Raw genomic sequence first — 12,698 nt, 5'->3', positions numbered from 1 at the left:
CTTAGGCATTGCAGAGGACACCAGCGAGCTTCCACCTTGCTGGGTTTGGGGAATCCCCGCGCTGACTCAGAGGCTCGAAAAGTAGCATCTGCCCCCTTCTGGGCATCAGTGCTCCCTCAAGCACCTAATCTTGGACCTGCTTCTTCTAAAGAAGAAAAGGACTTTCTCCAGGTAGAGGGAAGGACAAGTGATGGAGGAAGGATGGACTCGGTTACCAGAAGGGAGAGAAGCTGTGCCATAGCTGCTAGGAGCTGCAGTTGTACTGGCTGTGCAAGAAACCACCCATCGAGGTCAGGAGTCACTGGAAAAGTTGTTAGGCCGGTATTTCTACATCATGCCTTGGTCAGCCCTTGCCAAAACGGTGAGGCAGCGGTGTGTTACCTGCCGACAGCATGACGCGAGGCAAGGTGCAGCCGTTCCGCCCGGCATACGAGCTTATGGAGCAGCCCCCTTTGAAGGTCTCCAGGTGGACTTCACAGAGACGCCAAAGTGTGGAGGTAACAAGTATGTACTAGTTCTTGGGCGTACCTACTCTGGGTGGGTGGAGGCCTATCCAACACGAACTAAGAAAGTTCGTGAAGTAACCCCTGTGCTTCTTCGAGATGTGATTCCTAGATTTCGACCGCCCTTATGGATTGGCTCAGACAACGGGCCTGCGTTTTTGGCTGCCTTGGTACAGAAGACAGCAAAGGTATTGGGGATCACACGGAAACTGCATGCCGCCTCCCGGCCTCAGAGTTCCGGAAAGATGGAGCGGATGAATCGGACTATCAAAAACAGTACTATTGTCTTCCCCGCTGGATATTTAAAACAACACAGCAAGGGGCGTCAAACCACCTGCTCAATTTGAGAGAATATTATCCTCTCCCTCCCTCCCCCGGCCCCGGATATTAGAGACAGTAACACAGGGGTGATGTACACCCACTGCTTTATTGGGAGTAATATCATCCTCTCCCTTCTTGGATATTAGGAACAATATCACAGTGTGCGTGTACGCCTGTCGCGAAATTCAATGGAATGTCATCTTGCGCCTCCCTGGATATGACGAATATCACGGGGGATGTACAACTTCTGAGATACTGGGAGTGATACCACCCTCTCCCCTCTGGAAGTTAGGGTCAATATCACAGGTGTAGTGTACAGCCTCTGGGATGTTGGGACGAATATCATCCTCCCGCCCACTGGATATTAAAGACCATATCACAAGGGGCGTGTACACACACTTCGATATTGGTATGAATACCATCCTCTCCCTCTTTGGATATTCGGTGCCATATTTCAGGTGGGGTACACACCACCTACAATATTGGCAGTAAGATGATTTTCTCCCCCCCCCGGATATCAGAAACAATATCACAGGGGGTTGTGAACAATCCCTGCGATATTTGGAGTAATATCATCTCCCCTCACGATTATTAAGAACAATATCGTAGTGGTGGGGGATGTACACCCCCTTTCATATTTGATATCATCCTCTTCCCCCCTGGATATTAGGAATAATATGAGGAAGGGATGTACAGACCCTGCGACCTTTGCTGTCATAGAATTGTCTCTCCCCTAGATATTAGGAAAAAATGTCACTGGGGATGTGAACAGCCCTGTGATATTGAGAGTAGTATCATCCTGTCCCCCCTTGCATATTGGGAACAACATCACAGGTGGGGTGTACTGCCTCTGCGATATTGGGAGTGAAATTTTCCTCTCTCCCCCTGGATACTAGGAAGGGTATCAGAGGGGGAGGGTGTACATTCCCTGCGATATTCAACGTAACCTTATCCTCTCCCTCCCAGGGTATTCAGAACAATATTACAGGAGGGGTGTACACCCTCTGCGATATTGAGAGTCATATCATCTTCTTTCGCTCTGGATGTTAGGAACAATATCACAGGGTTGTGTACACCCCCTGCGATATTGGGAGTCATATCATCCTCTCTCCCTGTGGATATTAGGAAGAGTATCACAGGGCTCTGGAAACCCCCTGTGGTACTGGGAGTAATATCATCCTCTCTCTCTCTGAATATATGAAGATTTTCACAAGGGTTTGTACACCCCCTGCGATATTGGGAGTAAGATCATCCTCTCCACCCAGGAAATGACTAACAAGGTGACGGGGGCGTGTGCTTCCCCTGCGATATTGGCAGTAATGTCGTTCTCCCGAAACCTGGATGTTAGCAACGAGATCACAGAGGGGGTGTACACATCCTGCGACATTGGAAGTAATAGGATCCTGTCCCCACCTGGATACTGGGAAAGATACCACAGCGCGGGTACACGTTTTCTTCAACATTGAGAGTAATATCATCCTCTATTTTGCTGGATATTGGGCACAAAAACACAAAAGGTTGTACAACCCCTGCGATATTGGGAGTAATAACATAGTCTCCTTCTCTGGAAGTTAGAAAACAATATCATCAGGGCTGAACACCCCCCGCGATAATGGGAGTCATGTTTACGCTTTCACAGGCCATTTGGAACAATATCACAGGGGACGTTTACAAACAGGGGTGGTGCACACCCCCTGTGATATTGGGAGTAACATGATTCTCTCCACCTCCGGATATTAAGAACAATATCCCGGCGGGAGGTGGTACACCCCTAGTGATATTGCGAATAATGTCATCCTCTCCTTCCCTGGATATTAGGAACAATATCACAGGGGGGTGTACACCTTCTGTGATATTGGAAGCAATATCATCCTCTCCCCCGCTGGATATTAGAAAAAAAATCACTCACAGTGTACACCCACTGTAATATGAGGAGTAATATCTTCCTAGGGTATTATGAATAATTTCACAGTCTGTACACACATGATGTACACTCACTGTGATATTAGGAGCAATATCTACCTAGTAGATAACAAATAACATCGCAGGGTGTACACCCACTTTGATATTAGCTGTAATATTATTCAAAGTTGTTACAAATAAGATCACAGGGTGTACAAACATGGTGTACACTCACTGATATCACGAGTCATATCTGTGTAATATATTATGAATAATATCACAGGGTGTACACCCACTGTATTATTAGGAGGAATATCTCTGTAGCATTTTACAATTAAGATCACAGGGTGTAGAGCCACCGAGATATTAGGAGCAATATCTTTCTAGGATATTACAAATAATATCACAGGGTGTACGCCCACTCTACTGTCAGGAGCAATATCTCCCTAGGATATCAAAAATGCTATCACAGGGTGTCCAATCTCTGCCTTCCATGTTCTAAGGGATTCTCCTGCTTCAGCCTCCCGAGTAGCTAGGGTTACCCGCCACCACGCCTGGCTAATTTTTTTTTATTTTCACTGGAGGCGGGGTTTCCCCACGTTGGCCAGGCTGGTCTGGAACTCGTGACCTCAGGTGATCCATCAGCCTCGGCCACCCACAGTGCTGAGATTACAGTTGTGAGCCATGGTGCTGGGCCAAGAGTTACAGATTCAATTCATTTGGAAACACAGCTCCCATTTTTGAGTGTGCGTGTACTTTTATGAAGAAGTGATGTCAGAAAACTGAAGGATGATAATAAATATGAAAAGTAACAGGCATGTGGAAAGGTCTTCCGATTGAGAACTATAAGGTTCGATTTCGTTTTCAGATAATGGGGTCCTAGCTCTCGTGTCGTCCTTTTACATGTTCTACATCAATGGAAGTTGTAGCACGGTGTCAGAATAAAGTAGAGTGTATTTCACGGCTTCTTAATTTCTTTCAATTAGACTGAGATCTTTTTCTGAAAGAGAGAAGGACATTTTCATTCATTGTATTTTTTCTGAAAAGAGTAGGCCGTATTTTACTGAGATCACGGATTTGTTATATATGACGTTTTGGTCTTCTAATATTCTTCAGTGGATTTTCTCTAAAGTAGTATGTACAGAAAGCCTCGTATAGCTAAAAAGTAAATCACGTAAAAATTCTGAGATTTTTGGAATTGTCACAACTGAGAAACATTGCTGGCGGTGTATGGTCCACAAGTGTCAAGATGTTCCTTGTGAATTGCTTGCATCCAACATTAAGGGCTGGTTTTTATCTTTTCTTTTGCAATCCTCTTTCCTTCTCAAGGTGTCCAAGACACACAGAGCCACGGAATCTCACAGGTGTCTGAGAATTCCTCCTCCTGGGACTCTCAGAGGATCCAGAACTGCAGCCGGTCCTCGCTTTGCTGTCCCTGTCCCTGTCCATGTATCTGGTCACGGTGCTGAGGAACCTGCTCAGCATCCTGGCTGTCAGCTCTGACTCTCCCCTCCACACCCCCATGTACTTCTTCCTCTCCAACCTGTGCTGGGCTGACATCGGTTTCACCTCGGCCACAGTTCCCAAGATGATTGTGGACATGCAGTCACGTAGCAGAGTCATCTCTCACTCAGTCTGCCTGACACAGATGTCTTTCTTCATCCTTTTTGCATGTATAGAAGGCATGCTCCTGACAGTGATGGCCTATGACGGCTTTGTAGCCATCTGTCGCCCTCTGCACTACCCAGTCATCGTGAATCCTCACCTCTGTGTCTTCTTCGCTTTGGTGTCCTTCTTCCTTAGCCTGTTGGATTCCCAGCTGCACAGTTGGATTGTGTTACAATTCACCATCATCAAGAATGTGGAAATCTCTAATTCTGTCTGTGACCCCTCTCAAATTCTCAAACTTGCCTGTTCTGACAGCGTCATCAATAGCATATTCATATATTTCGATAGTACTATGTTTGGTTTTCTTCCCATTTCAGGGATCCTTTTGTGTTACTATAAAATTGTCCCTTCCATTCTAAGGATGTCATCGTCAGATTGGAAGTATAAAGCTTTCTCCACCTGTGGCTCTCACCTAGCAGTTGTTTGCTGATTTCATGGAACAGGCATTGGCATGTACCTGGCTTCAGCTGTGTCACCACCCCCCAGGAATGGTGTGGTGGCGTCAGTGATGTACGCTGTGGTCACCCCCATGCTGAACCTTTTCATCTGCAGCCTGAGAAACAGGGACATATAAAGTGCCCTGCGGAGGCTGCGAGGCAGAACAGTGGAATCTCATGATCTGTTCCATCCTTTTTCTTGTGTGGGTGAGAAAGGGCAATTGCATTAAATCTCTACATCTGCAAATCCTGCCCCTTAGTCACATTATTTTTGTGGCGTGATGGCTTTTATTCCTTTCCACATTTCCTTTGTGAATATTGCTTTCTTCGTTATGCCTTTAACTGGAACAGGTGAGGATTCTGGGATCCTTGGTTTAGCAGAAACCTCATGACAGGATCCTCTATACCTAGGCGGCCTCTTTTAGTTTCTGAGCAATAACCCTGTCATCCAGGTGGATTCACAACCATCTTTTTATATACACGAAGTCCTCACTTCGTTTTGGAATTCCCTGAAAACTGACTTTATGGAAACAATGTACAGGAGGTCCTCCAACACCATTGGTTGTTCAAAGTTGTGTAGTTATACTGTTGATGAAAAGTAAGTGGTTTCACTATACATAATTTTGCTTCAAGGTGAAGTTTCCAAGAGACTTTCAAAGATGTTAAGTGATGACATTCTGTACATCAAATTCATATCCTCTTCCACAGTTCATGTGGAATTTCTTTATAAACTGGTTCTAGAGAATCTATTTAGGCAGATTCTGTGGAGAGATCCATGTCGCTGTTCCTCAATCTTGGCTTTGAGTCAAATCACCTGGGGAGCTTACAGATGATGAGGTATGGGTCTCAATACCTGAGATTCTGATTTCCTTGCACCTGTGTGAGTATGCGGATTCTTTTTTTTTTCTTTTAAAGCACCAGCGGTGGTTCCAATGATGAAGTTTTTAGAGGCATCAAGCTCCAATAAGTAAGAACATAAATTAATTGTAATATGATTTCCTCAAATATTATCTTCAAATGCATTGTCCATCAACACCATACAAATGTTTATTGTGCTGTTTTTTCTTACCATTTCGCATTTTCTATTTCTTTCTTTTCCTTATTTTTTGAGTCAGAGTTTCACTCTTGTTGCCCAGGCTGGAGTTCAATGGCACGATCTCAGCTCACTGCAACCTCTGCCTCCCGTATTCAAGCAATTCTCCTCTCTCAGCCTTCCAAGTAGCTGGGATTACAGGCATGCGCTACCATGCCTGCCTAATTTATTTATTTATTTTTTTTGTATTGTTAATAGAGACAGTGTTTCTCCATTTTGGTCAGGCTGGTCTTGAACTCCCGACCTCAGGTGATCCGCCCGCTTCCGCCTTCCAAAGTGCTGGGATTACAGGCATGAGCGACCATGCCCAGCCACCACTTAGCATTTACATTTTACATTTGTTGAAGTTATAGATTTATACACACATCAATTGCTGCTTTGTTATACACTTGCATATACATAAGATGGGAAATAGAAAAGAATAAAATAGGCACGGTATCCCTGAAGTTTCACACTCCGAGTCTTTTAAAATATGTGCTCTTTAGAAATTTGTTTCAATGAAGAAACTGTGGTATACACACCCAAGGAAGTATTATTCAGCCTAAAATGGAAGAACATCCTCTCTGCTGCAGACAAAATGGATGAGATTGCAGGTCTGTATATTAAATGAAAGAAGCCAGGCACAGAATGACAAATATTTCATGTCCTCACTTCTACGTAGGAAGAAAAAAGGAAACCTTGGCCTGTTGTGGTGGCTCAGGCCAGTAATCCCAGCACTCTGGGAGGCCGAGTCGCACGGATCACTTGAGTCCAGGAGTTCGAGACCTGCTTGGCCAACATGGTGAAACCCCCTCTCTACGGAAAAAACAATTAGTCGGGCTTGGTGACGCATGCCTGTAGTCTCAGCTACTGGGAGGGATGAGGCCCCAGAAGCGCTTGAACTCGGGTGGCGGAGCTTGCAGTGAGACCGGATTGTGCCTGTGTACTCCAACCTGGGCAACAGAAAGAGACACCATCACACACCTACACACAAAAGGAATCTGAGGAAGGTGGAAAGTATAAAGGAGGTTAGCAGACGCTACGAAGAAAAGGGGCGGGATGGGGAATAAAGACAAGTGGATAATTGGGTCCCGAAATACAGAAAGTTGGAATAAGTGAGTTCTAGTGTTTGATAGTACAGTATGAAGATTTTACTTCACAAGAATTTCTTGTATATTTCCAGATGGTTTGGTAAGAAACTTCCTAACTTTCTCATTTTGCTGGTTTTTAAGCTCTTCTCTTTCTGCTCTTGAAATCATGCTTTTTTTTGTTTTTTGTTTTTTGTTTTGAGATGGAGCTTCGCTCTTGTTGCCCAGGCTGAAATGTGATGGTGCAATCTTGGCTCACCGAAACCTCTGCATCCTGGGTTCAAGGGATTCTCCTGCCTCCACCTCCCGAGTAGCTGGGATTAGAGGCATACGCCAGCACGCCCAGCTAATGTTGTATTTCTAGTAGAGACAGGGGTTTCTCCCTGTCGGTCAGGCTGGTCTTCATCTCCTGACCTCAGGTGATCTGCCTGCCTCGGCCTCCCAAAGGGCTGGGATTACAGGCGTTAGCGACCGCGCCCGGCCCATGCTGTATCCTTATCTGTTGTCTGTCGCTGTTTGTTTGTTTTGGAGCCCAGAAATACCTTCCCACCTATATGTTCAAATGATTTTTTCACATGAGTGCTAAGAAAGCTCACTGGTGGAAAAGCAGCCTTTTCAAGAAATGGTGTTGGAGAAACTTGACTTCCACAGGCAGAAGAATGAAGGTCGACCCTATGTCTCACCAGGTGCAAAAATTAACACAAACTGAATCAAAGACCTCACCCCAAGCGCTAAAACTATCATACACCTAAAGGAAAATATTGGCCACGCATTCATGACATCAGATTGGGCAAGGTTCTCTGGGATATGACACCAAAAGCATAGGCAACAAAAGAAAATTCGATTCCTTGGATTATATCTAAATGACAGACACTTTTGTGCAGCAACAGACACTGTGAACTGAGTGAAAAGATAACCCATGGATTAGGAAAAATATTTGCGAAGCATATATCTGAAAAGAGGTCGATATCCATCATATATAAAGAACAGCTAGAACTAAACAACAAGAAACCCAAAGCATCCCATCAACAATGGTCAGAAGACTCGAGTAGACGTGTCCCTAAAGAAGATATAGCAATGGCCAATAAGCATCTAAAATGATGTTCAAATTCACTCATCATAGGGAAGCGCAAATCAAACCAAGAATGTGTTACCAAACATTAGGATGGATATGATAAACAAACAGGCATTGGCGAGACTAGAGGGAAGTAGGAATGCTCGAATATGATCGGAGGGAATGTAAAACCATGAAGGAACGGGGAAAATAGTATGGCGTGTACTGGAAAAATTAGAAACAGAATGATCAGATGTTCCCGCAGTTGCATTTGTGGGTACCTACCAAAATGAATTAGAAGGCAGGAGTGGAAGACAGATTTCTGTACACCCATATTCATAGCAGCATTATTCACAACAGCCAAAGTGTGGAAGCAACCCAAGGGTTCGTGGACAGATGAATGAAAAAGCACACTGCAGTTCCTTCATACAATGGAAGACTATTCAGCCTTCAAAAGGCAGGCACTTCTGGCCGGTGCGGTGGCTCACGCCTGTAATCGCAGCGTCTTGGAAGACCGAGGTGGGCGGATCACCTGAGGTCAGGAATTCAAGACCAGCCTGGCCATCTTGGTGAAACCCTGTCTCTACTGAAAATGCAAAAAATGAGATGAGCGTGGTGGCGTGTGCCTATAGACCCAGCTACTCGGGAGGCTGAGGCACAAGAATCACTGGAACCCGGGAAGCGGAGGTTGCAGTGAGCCCAGATTGTGCCACTGCACTCCAGCCTGTGAGACAGAGTGAGACTCCATAGAAACACACAAAAAAAACAAAGTCAAACGAACAAACAAAAAACAAAACAAAAAAAAAACAGAGAGGCACTTCTGACGCAGGCCGCAACGTGGATGAACCTTGAAGACATTATCGTCAGTGAAATAAATAAATCCCAAAAGGATAAACAGGCCCAGGTTCAGTGGCTCGCACCTGTAACCCCAGCACTTTGGGAGGCTGAGCCAGGCGGATCACTTCAGGTCAGGAGTTCGAGACCAGCCTGGTCAATATGGTGAAAGCTCGTCTCTATTAAAAATACAAAAATTAGCTGGGTGTGGTGGCGCACGCCTGTAATCCCAGCTACTCGGGAGACTGAGACACGAGAATCGCTTTAACCCACGATGTGGAGGTTGCAGTGAGGCGACATCGCGCCACTGCACTCCAGCCGGGGTGACAGAGAAAGACTCTGTCTCCAAAACAAAAAAATTAAACACGGTATGATTCCACTTTTCTAGGAACTGTCTAGAGTAGTTAAACTCATAGAGTTGCAAACTAGAAAGGTGGCCCCCAAGGGTGGGCGAGAGAGAGGAGTGGAGAGCTTGGTGAATGGGTGGAATTTCCATTTTGAAAGATAAAACTGTTCCGGAGACGATGGCGGTGATGGTTGCTAAACAATGTGAACGTACTTAATGTCATGAAACTGTAAACTGAAAAACAGTGGAAATTGTAAATGTGTATACTGGCCATTCTATATGAACTAATATATATTTATAATTTTTAATATTTATATGTGGTATATTTTCCGATAATGAAAGATGAAAATTAAAGCAGTTGGATGTTTAAAAAGAAAAGAAAGAAGCGAAGAATACACACCAGCTTTCTCCTGATTAGAGGAAAGCCCCAAGGCTTCTATGCACACTCACTTTTCTCTTCTTCTTCTTGCAATATTATGAGGAAATCCTTAGAGGTTGGGGAACTTGGGCGACTTTGGCTAATGAGGGGCTCTGTGCCTTGAGCCCCCCAGGTCACAGAATAGTAAATACTCCGTCTGTGCCTCCAGCCCTGCAGTGTGAGGTTTCAGTCCTGTGGGCTCCACTCCCGTCACCTGTATCAGGGGGCTCACGTCTCACCCTGTCTTCTTGCCAGCTTTGAGGACGGAGTCTGAGCCTCCATGGTGCACCAAGCAGGGAGGACAGTGGAAGTGTTCTCCGTGGTCATGGCCCAGCAGAGGGGAAGGGCAGTTCAGTGAGTCTAGGGAAAAGAAAGAGAGATCAGACTCTTACTGTGTCTATGTAGAAAGGAAAGACATAAGAGACTCCATTTTGAAAAAGACCTGTACTTTCAACAGTTGCTTTGCTGAGATGTTCTTAATCTGTAGCTTTGCCCCAGTCACTTTGAACCAACCACTTTGACCCAACCTGAAGCTCACAAAAGCATGTGTTGTATGAAATCAATGTTTAAGGGATCTAGGGCTGTGCAGGACGTGCCTTGTTAACAAGATGTTTCCAAGCAGTATACTTGGTAAAAGTCATCGCCATTCTCTAGTCTCAATAAACCGGGGGCACAATGCACTGTGGAAAGCTGCAGGGAGCCCTGCCCTTGAAAGCAGGGTATTGTCCAAGGTTTCTCCCCATGTGATGTTCTGAAAAGTGACCTCGTGGGATGAGAAAGGCCTGACCGTCCCCCAGCCCGACTCCCATAAAGGGTCTGTGCTGAGGTGGATTAGTCAAAGAGGAAAGCCTCTTGTAGTTGAGAGAGAGGAAGGCCGCTGTCTCCTGCCTGCCCCTGGGAACTGAATGTCTCGGTATAAAACCCGAGTGTACATTTGTTCAGTTCTGAGATGGGGGAAAAACCGCCCTATGGTGGGAGGCGAGACACGTTTGCAGCAATGCTGCCTTGTTATTCTTTACTCCACTGAGATGTCTGGGTGGAGAGAAACATAAATCTGGCCTACGTACACGTCCAGTCATAGTACCTTCCCTTGAACTTAATTATGACATAGATTCTATTGCTCACATGTTCTTTGCTGACCATCTGCTTATTATCACGCTGCCCTCCTGCTACATTCCGTTTTGCTAAAATAATAAAAATAATAATCAATAAAAACTGAGGGAACTCAGAGGCCTGTGCCGAGGCAGGTCCTTGGTATGCTGACCGCCGATCCCCTTGGTCCACTGTTGTTTCGCCATAAGACAAACTCTCTGTCTTATTTCTTTTCTCAGTCTCTCATCCCACCTGACTAGAAATACCCACAGGTGTGGAGGGGGAGGCCACCCCTTCAAATGAGTGCTGAGGGATGGTTGGGGGCCTTGTTTGTTTCCTCATCCTCAGGACAAACAGGAGAGTATGGTGGGCAGATGTGAGGACACCAATATGCAACTCTCTGCTCAGCAGACTGTGGAGTTTCTGTTCTTGGTTGTGGTGGGGGTCTCAGAAATCTTATTCAAAATTTTGCTTTCTTCCCCCACTGGTTGTCCTTTTCATAGACATCTCACCCATGATAGCAGGGAATCAGTCCCTCTAAACTATTCCCTAAGAACAACAAAAAGATTATGAAGGTGATGATGAGGATAAAGAGGATGACGACAGACACCATGGCATCATGAACCCTTACTGAGGGCTTCCTAAAGGCCAGGCTCTGAGCTTGGTGCTCTATGCAGCTTGTTTCATTTCATCTGCATTGTCTCCATGTTATTAGTGCACATTTCATGATTATTTTACAGACTAGAAAAGGCGCAACGGATTTTCATGTAGGTTGTACCGGATCACGAAGTCAAAAAGGGTGAAGTCCAATTTGAACTAGGCAGTCTAAGTCCAGACACATGGCATTTGGCCAGTCCTCTCCCTGCAACCAACCTGCCCTCTCAAATCCTCATCACTCAGGCGGATGCCCCTGCTCACTGTGCCCTTCCCTTTGGGGGTTCCTTGGAGACCACAGCTCGACAAGTGGGTGCCACAATCACTGTGTCAAGTATAGAAAGGACAGCTGAGATCACATCGAGGATTCCAGAAAAAATTGGCACAGGATCATTCGGGACGCATCTCTCCCTTGCCCCTGTTCCTGGCTTTCCTTACAGCTCTCAACTTCCTCAAAGGAGTCACCAATTCGGAGTTTGGCTTCCATTCCTATTGAGGAAGCTGGAAAGTCTTTCAAAAATGCTTCTCCGATGTGCCTGTGGTTAAGACCTCTGAGCTCTGCTTAAAACTTCTTGAAGCTGGGCGCGATGGCTCACGCGTGTAATCCCAGCCCTTTGGGAGGCTGAGGCAGGCGAATCACAGGTCAGAAGTTTCATACCAGCCTGGCCAACATGGTGAAACCCTGTCTGTACTAAAAATACAAAAAAAAGAAAAAAATTAGCCAGGCATGGTGGCGTATGCCTGTAATCCCAGCTACTGGAGAGGCTGAGACAGGAGACTCCTTTGAAGCCAGGAGACAGAGGTTGCAGTGAACCGAGATCACGCCACTGCACTCCAGCCTGGGCAACAGTGCAAGACTCTGCCTCAAAAAAATAAATAAATAAAAATTACAAAAAAAAGTGCTTAGATGGGCTTGGCAAACTTTAGCCATTAGCTCACGTACCGCTTTGGAAGGGCATACCTTCAATCACTTCACCCTTTAATCCCTTTGCTCAAGACTAAAGTTCTGAGAGGATGTCTAATAGGCTGAGTTGTGTCCATGTGGGCAGTGCAGGAAAGGATGCAGCGGGAGGCGGCTCCAGGGACGTCTTTTGCTTCCATCATGGGGGTGCAGGCGCCTGGATTATCCACCCCAAGAAATCTTGACAAAGGAAAACGAGGTTCTCTGAGGAAGGAGACATACAGCCCACGGAGCTAAGCAAGAGACAAATAGTCATCCTGTCTTGTCATTTTCTTTTACACATGTGTGTACATTATCTTACACTTATCACTTTGTTTTCTTTCTCTCCTTTAATTGCGCCCTGCTGCC

At 45.6% G+C, this 12,698-nt stretch overlaps 1 pseudogene; it reads left to right on the top strand.

Annotated features, from left to right (window-relative positions):
• Window positions 1–334: 334 nt before the first annotated feature.
• Window positions 335–6,338, top strand: LOC103784453 (olfactory receptor 7E24-like; annotated as a pseudogene).
• Window positions 6,339–12,698: the final 6,360 nt, after the last annotated feature.

Source organism: Pan paniscus, chromosome 10 (assembly GCF_029289425.2).
Source record: "Pan paniscus chromosome 10, NHGRI_mPanPan1-v2.0_pri, whole genome shotgun sequence".
Taxonomy (NCBI): domain Eukaryota; kingdom Metazoa; phylum Chordata; class Mammalia; order Primates; family Hominidae; genus Pan; species Pan paniscus.
The sequence above is the reverse complement of the archived record's forward strand: the minus strand, read 5'-3'. Positions and strand labels throughout refer to the sequence as shown.